Here is a 6,521-nt window from a genome sequence, read left to right as displayed (position 1 = left end):
GGGCGAAAGAAAAAAAAAACGCGTCTGCCGGGGCGAGCCCGGGTGCGGCACCACCGGGAAGACTGTGGCAAACAGACATGGCGATCGAGTGAGTGGGCCGCCAGCCAGGCTCAGCCCAAAAAGTGCCAAGTCCGAACTGCGTCAGCCGGGGCGGCAAAAACCGCGTCAGCCGGGGCGGCGCGAAAACCGCGTCTGCCGGGGCGGCGCGAAAACTGCGTCAGCCGGGGCGAGCCCGGGTGCGGCACCACCGGGAAAACTGTGGCTAACAGACATGGCGATCGAGTGAGTGGGCCACCAGCCAGGCTCAGCCAAAAAGTGCCAAGTCCGAACTGCGTCAGCCGGGGCGGCAAAAACCGCGTCAGCCGGGGCGGCGCAAAAAAACCGCGTCTGCCGGGGCGGCACGAAACCGCGTCAGCCGGGGCGGCGCGAAAACTGCGTCAGCCGGGGCGAAAGAAAAAAAAAACGCGTCTGCCGGGGCGAGCCCGGGTGCGGCACCACCGGGAAAACTGTGGCAAACAGACATGGCGATCGAGTGAGTGGGCCGCCAGCCAGGCACAGCCGAAAAGTGCTAAGTCCGAACTGCGTCTGCCGGGGCGGCACGAAACCGCGTCAGCCGGGGCGGCGCGAAAACCGCGTCTGCCGGGGCGGCACGAAACCGCGTCAGCCGGGGCGGCGCGAAAACTGCGTCAGCCGGGGCGAGCCCGGGTGCGGCACCACCGGGAAAACTGTGGCAAACAGACATGGCGATCGAGTGAGTGGGCCGCCAGCCAGGCACAGCCGAAAAGTGCTAAGTCCGAACTGCGTCTGCCGGGGCGGCACGAAACCGCGTCAGCCGGGGCGGCGCGAAAACCGCGTCTGCCGGGGCGGCACGAAACCGCGTCAGCCGGGGCGGCGCGAAAACTGCGTCAGCCGGGGCGAGCCCGGGTGCGGCACCACCGGGAAAACTGTGGCAAACAGACTTGGCGATCGAGTGAGTGGGCCGCCAGCCAGGCACAGCCGAAAAGTGCTAAGTCCGAACTGCGTCAGCCGGGGCGGCAAAAACCGCGTCAGCCGGGGCGGCGCAAAAAACCGCGTCTGCCGGGGCGGCACGAAACCGCGTCAGCCGGGGCGGCGCGAAAACTGCGTCAGCCGGGGCGAAAGAAAAAAAAAACGCGTCTGCCGGGGCGAGCCCGGGTGCGGCACCACCGGGAAAACTGTGGCAAACAGACATGGCGATCGAGTGAGTGGGCCGCCAGCCAGGCACAGCCGAAAGGTGCTAAGTCCGAACTGCGTCTGCCGGGGCGGCACGAAACCGCGTCAGCCGGGGCGGCGCGAAAACCGCGTCTGCCGGGGCGGCACGAAACCGCGTCAGCCGGGGCGGCGCGAAAACTGCGTCAGCCGGGGCGAGCCCGGGTGCGGCACCACCGGGAAAACTGTGGCAAACAGACATGGCGATCGAGTGAGTGGGCCGCCAGCCAGGCACAGCCGAAAAGTGCCAAGTCCGAACTGCGTCTGCCGGGGCGGCACGAAACCGCGTCAGCCGGGGCGGCGCGAAAACCGCGTCTGCCGGGGCGGCACGAAACCGCGTCAGCCGGGGCGGCGCGAAAACTGCGTCAGCCGGGGCGAGCCCGGGTGCGGCACCACCGGGAAAACTGTGGCAAACAGACATGGCGATCGAGTGAGTGGGCCGCCAGCCAGGCACAGCCGAAAAGTGCTAAGTCCGAACTGCGTCTGCCGGGGCGGCACGAAACCGCGTCAGCCGGGGCGGCGCGAAAACCGCGTCTGCCGGGGCGGCACGAAACCGCGTCAGCCGGGGCGGCGCGAAAACTGCGTCAGCCGGGGCGAGCCCGGGTGCGGCACCACCGGGAAAACTGTGGCAAACAGACATGGCGATCGAGTGAGTGGGCCGCCAGCCAGGCACAGCCGAAAAGTGCTAAGTCCGAACTGCGTCTGCCGGGGCGGCACGAAACCGCGTCAGCCGGGGCGGCGCGAAAACCGCGTCTGCCGGGGCGGCACGAAACCGCGTCAGCCGGGGCGGCGCGAAAACTGCGTCAGCCGGGGCGAGCCCGGGTGCGGCACCACCGGGAAAACTGTGGCAAACAGACATGGCGATCGAGTGAGTGGGCCGCCAGCCAGGCACAGCCGAAAAGTGCTAAGTCCGAACTGCGTCAGCCGGGGCGGCAAAAACCGCGTCAGCCGGGGCGGCGCAAAAAACCGCGTCTGCCGGGGCGGCACGAAACCGCGTCAGCCGGGGCGGCGCGAAAACTGCGTCAGCCGGGGCGAAAGAAAAAAAAAAAACGCGTCTGCCGGGGCGAGCCCGGGTGCGGCACCACCGGGAAAACTGTGGCAAACAGACATGGCGATCGAGTGAGTGGGCCTCCAGCCAGGCACAGCCGAAAAGTGCTAAGTCCGAACTGCGTCTGCCGGGGCGGCACGAAACCGCGTCAGCCGGGGCGGCGCGAAAACCGCGTCTGCCGGGGCGGCACGAAACCGCGTCAGCCGGGGCGGCGCGAAAACTGCGTCAGCCGGGGCGAGCCCGGGTGCGGCACCACCGGGAAAACTGTGGCAAACAGACATGGCGATCGAGTGAGTGGGCCGCCAGCCAGGCACAGCCGAAAAGTGCTAAGTCCGAACTGCGTCAGCCGGGGCGGCAAAAACCGCGTCAGCCGGGGCGGCGCGAAAACCGCGTCAGCCGGGGCGGCACGAAACCGCGTCAGCCGGGGCGGCGCGAAAACTGCGTCAGCCGGGGCGGCGCGAAAACCTCGTCAGCCGGGGCGAGCGAAAAGGGGGGGGGGGGGAACCACGTCTGCCGGGGCGAAAGAAAAAAAAAACGCGTCTGCCGGGGCGAGCCCGGGTGCGGCACCACCGGGAAGACTGTGGCAAACAGACATGGCGATCGAGTGAGTGGGCCGCCAGCCAGGCTCAGCCCAAAAAGTGCCAAGTCCGAACTGCGTCAGCCGGGGCGGCAAAAACCGCGTCAGCCGGGGCGGCGCGAAAACCGCGTCTGCCGGGGCGGCGCGAAAACTGCGTCAGCCGGGGCGAGCCCGGGTGCGGCACCACCGGGAAAACTGTGGCAAACAGACATGGCGATCGAGTGAGTGGGCCGCCAGCCAGGCACAGCCGAAAAGTGCTAAGTCCGAACTGCGTCTGCCGGGGCGGCACGAAACCGCGTCAGCCGGGGCGGCGCGAAAACCGCGTCTGCCGGGGCGGCACGAAACCGCGTCAGCCGGGGCGGCGCGAAAACTGCGTCAGCCGGGGCGAGCCCGGGTGCGGCACCACCGGGAAAACTGTGGCAAACAGACATGGCGATCGAGTGAGTGGGCCGCCAGCCAGGCACAGCCGAAAAGTGCTAAGTCCGAACTGCGTCTGCCGGGGCGGCACGAAACCGCGTCAGCCGGGGCGGCGCGAAAACCGCGTCTGCCGGGGCGGCACGAAACCGCGTCAGCCGGGGCGGCGCGAAAACTGCGTCAGCCGGGGCGAGCCCGGGTGCGGCACCACCGGGAAAACTGTGGCAAACAGACATGGCGATCGAGTGAGTGGGCCGCCAGCCAGGCACAGCCGAAAAGTGCTAAGTCCGAACTGCGTCTGCCGGGGCGGCACGAAACCGCGTCAGCCGGGGCGGCGCGAAAACCGCGTCTGCCGGGGCGGCACGAAACCGCGTCAGCCGGGGCGGCGCGAAAACTGCGTCAGCCGGGGCGAGCCCGGGTGCGGCACCACCGGGAAAACTGTGGCAAACAGACATGGCGATCGAGTGAGTGGGCCGCCAGCCAGGCACAGCCGAAAAGTGCTAAGTCCGAACTGCGTCTGCCGGGGCGGCACGAAACCGCGTCAGCCGGGGCGGCGCGAAAACCGCGTCTGCCGGGGCGGCACGAAACCGCGTCAGCCGGGGCGGCGCGAAAACTGCGTCAGCCGGGGCGAGCCCGGGTGCGGCACCACCGGGAAAACTGTGGCAAACAGACATGGCGATCGAGTGAGTGGGCCGCCAGCCAGGCACAGCCGAAAAGTGCTAAGTCCGAACTGCGTCAGCCGGGGCGGCAAAAACCGCGTCAGCCGGGGCGGCGCAAAAAACCGCGTCTGCCGGGGCGGCACGAAACCGCGTCAGCCGGGGCGGCGCGAAAACTGCGTCAGCCGGGGCGAAAGAAAAAAAAAAAACGCGTCTGCCGGGGCGAGCCCGGGTGCGGCACCACCGGGAAAACTGTGGCAAACAGACATGGCGATCGAGTGAGTGGGCCGCCAGCCAGGCACAGCCGAAAAGTGCTAAGTCCGAACTGCGTCTGCCGGGGCGGCACGAAACCGCGTCAGCCGGGGCGGCGCGAAAACCGCGTCTGCCGGGGCGGCACGAAACCGCGTCAGCCGGGGCGGCGCGAAAACTGCGTCAGCCGGGGCGAGCCCGGGTGCGGCACCACCGGGAAAACTGTGGCAAACAGACATGGCGATCGAGTGAGTGGGCCGCCAGCCAGGCACAGCCGAAAAGTGCTAAGTCCGAACTGCGTCAGCCGGGGCGGCAAAAACCGCGTCAGCCGGGGCGGCGCGAAAACCGCGTCAGCCGGGGCGGCACGAAACCGCGTCAGCCGGGGCGGCGCGAAAACTGCGTCAGCCGGGGCGGCGCGAAAACCTCGTCAGCCGGGGCGAGCGAAAAGGGGGGGGGGGGGGAACCACGTCTGCCGGGGCGAAAGAAAAAAAAAACGCGTCTGCCGGGGCGAGCCCGGGTGCGGCACCACCGGGAAGACTGTGGCAAACAGACATGGCGATCGAGTGAGTGGGCCGCCAGCCAGGCTCAGCCCAAAAAGTGCCAAGTCCGAACTGCGTCAGCCGGGGCGGCAAAAACCGCGTCAGCCGGGGCGGCGCGAAAACCGCGTCTGCCGGGGCGGCGCGAAAACTGCGTCAGCCGGGGCGAGCCCGGGTGCGGCACCACCGGGAAAACTGTGGCAAACAGACATGGCGATCGAGTGAGTGGGCCGCCAGCCAGGCACAGCCGAAAAGTGCTAAGTCCGAACTGCGTCTGCCGGGGCGGCACGAAACCGCGTCAGCCGGGGCGGCGCGAAAACCGCGTCTGCCGGGGCGGCACGAAACCGCGTCAGCCGGGGCGGCGCGAAAACTGCGTCAGCCGGGGCGAGCCCGGGTGCGGCACCACCGGGAAAACTGTGGCAAACAGACATGGCGATCGAGTGAGTGGGCCGCCAGCCAGGCACAGCCGAAAAGTGCTAAGTCCGAACTGCGTCTGCCGGGGCGGCACGAAACCGCGTCAGCCGGGGCGGCGCGAAAACCGCGTCTGCCGGGGCGGCACGAAACCGCGTCAGCCGGGGCGGCGCGAAAACTGCGTCAGCCGGGGCGAGCCCGGGTGCGGCACCACCGGGAAAACTGTGGCAAACAGACATGGCGATCGAGTGAGTGGGCCGCCAGCCAGGCACAGCCGAAAAGTGCAAAGTCCGAACCGTGTCAGCCGGGGCGACGCAAAAACCGCGTCAGCCGGGGCGGCGCGAAAACCGCGTCTGCCGGGGCGGCACGAAACCGCGTCAGCCGGGGCGGCGCGAAAACTGCGTCAGCCGGGGCGAGCCCGGGTGCGGCACCACCGGGAAAACTGTGGCAAACAGACATGGCGATTGAGTGAGTGGGCCGCCAGCCAGGCACAGCCGAAAAGTGCTAAGTCCGAACTGCGTCTGCCGGGGCGGCACGAAACCGCGTCAGCCGGGGCGGCGCGAAAACCGCGTCTGCCGGGGCGGCACGAAACCGCGTCAGCCGGGGCGGCGCGAAAACTGCGTCAGCCGGGGCGAGCCCGGGTGCGGCACCACCGGGAAAACTGTGGCAAACAGACATGGCGATCGAGTGAGTGGGCCGCCAGCCAGGCACAGCCGAAAAGTGCTAAGTCCGAACTGCGTCTGCCGGGGCGGCACGAAACCGCGTCAGCCGGGGCGGCGCGAAAACCGCGTCTGCCGGGGCGGCACGAAACCGCGTCAGCCGGGGCGGCGCGAAAACTGCGTCAGCCGGGGCGAGCCCGGGTGCGGCACCACCGGGAAAACTGTGGCAAACAGACATGGCGATCGAGTGAGTGGGCCGCCAGCCAGGCACAGCCGAAAAGTGCTAAGTCCGAACTGCGTCTGCCGGGGCGGCACGAAACCGCGTCAGCCGGGGCGGCGCGAAAACCGCGTCTGCCGGGGCGGCACGAAACCGCGTCAGCCGGGGCGGCGCGAAAACTGCGTCAGCCGGGGCGAGCCCGGGTGCGGCACCACCGGGAAAACTGTGGCAAACAGACATGGCGATCGAGTGAGTGGGCCGCCAGCCAGGCACAGCCGAAAAGTGCAAAGTCCGAACCGTGTCAGCCGGGGCGACGCAAAAACCGCGTCAGCCGGGGCGGCGCGAAAACCGCGTCTGCCGGGGCGGCACGAAACCGCGTCAGCCGGGGCGGCGCGAAAACTGCGTCAGCCGGGGCGAGCCCGGGTGCGGCACCACCGGGAAAACTGTGGCAAACAGACATGGCGATCGAGTGAGTGGGCCGCCAGCCAGGCACAGCCGAAAAGTGCTAAGTCCGAACTGCGTCAGCC

This window comes from Rhipicephalus microplus, unplaced genomic scaffold (genome assembly GCF_043290135.1).
Source record: "Rhipicephalus microplus isolate Deutch F79 unplaced genomic scaffold, USDA_Rmic scaffold_304, whole genome shotgun sequence".
NCBI classification, from domain to species: Eukaryota; Metazoa; Arthropoda; class Arachnida; order Ixodida; family Ixodidae; genus Rhipicephalus; species Rhipicephalus microplus.
This window is presented reverse-complemented; position numbering follows the sequence as displayed.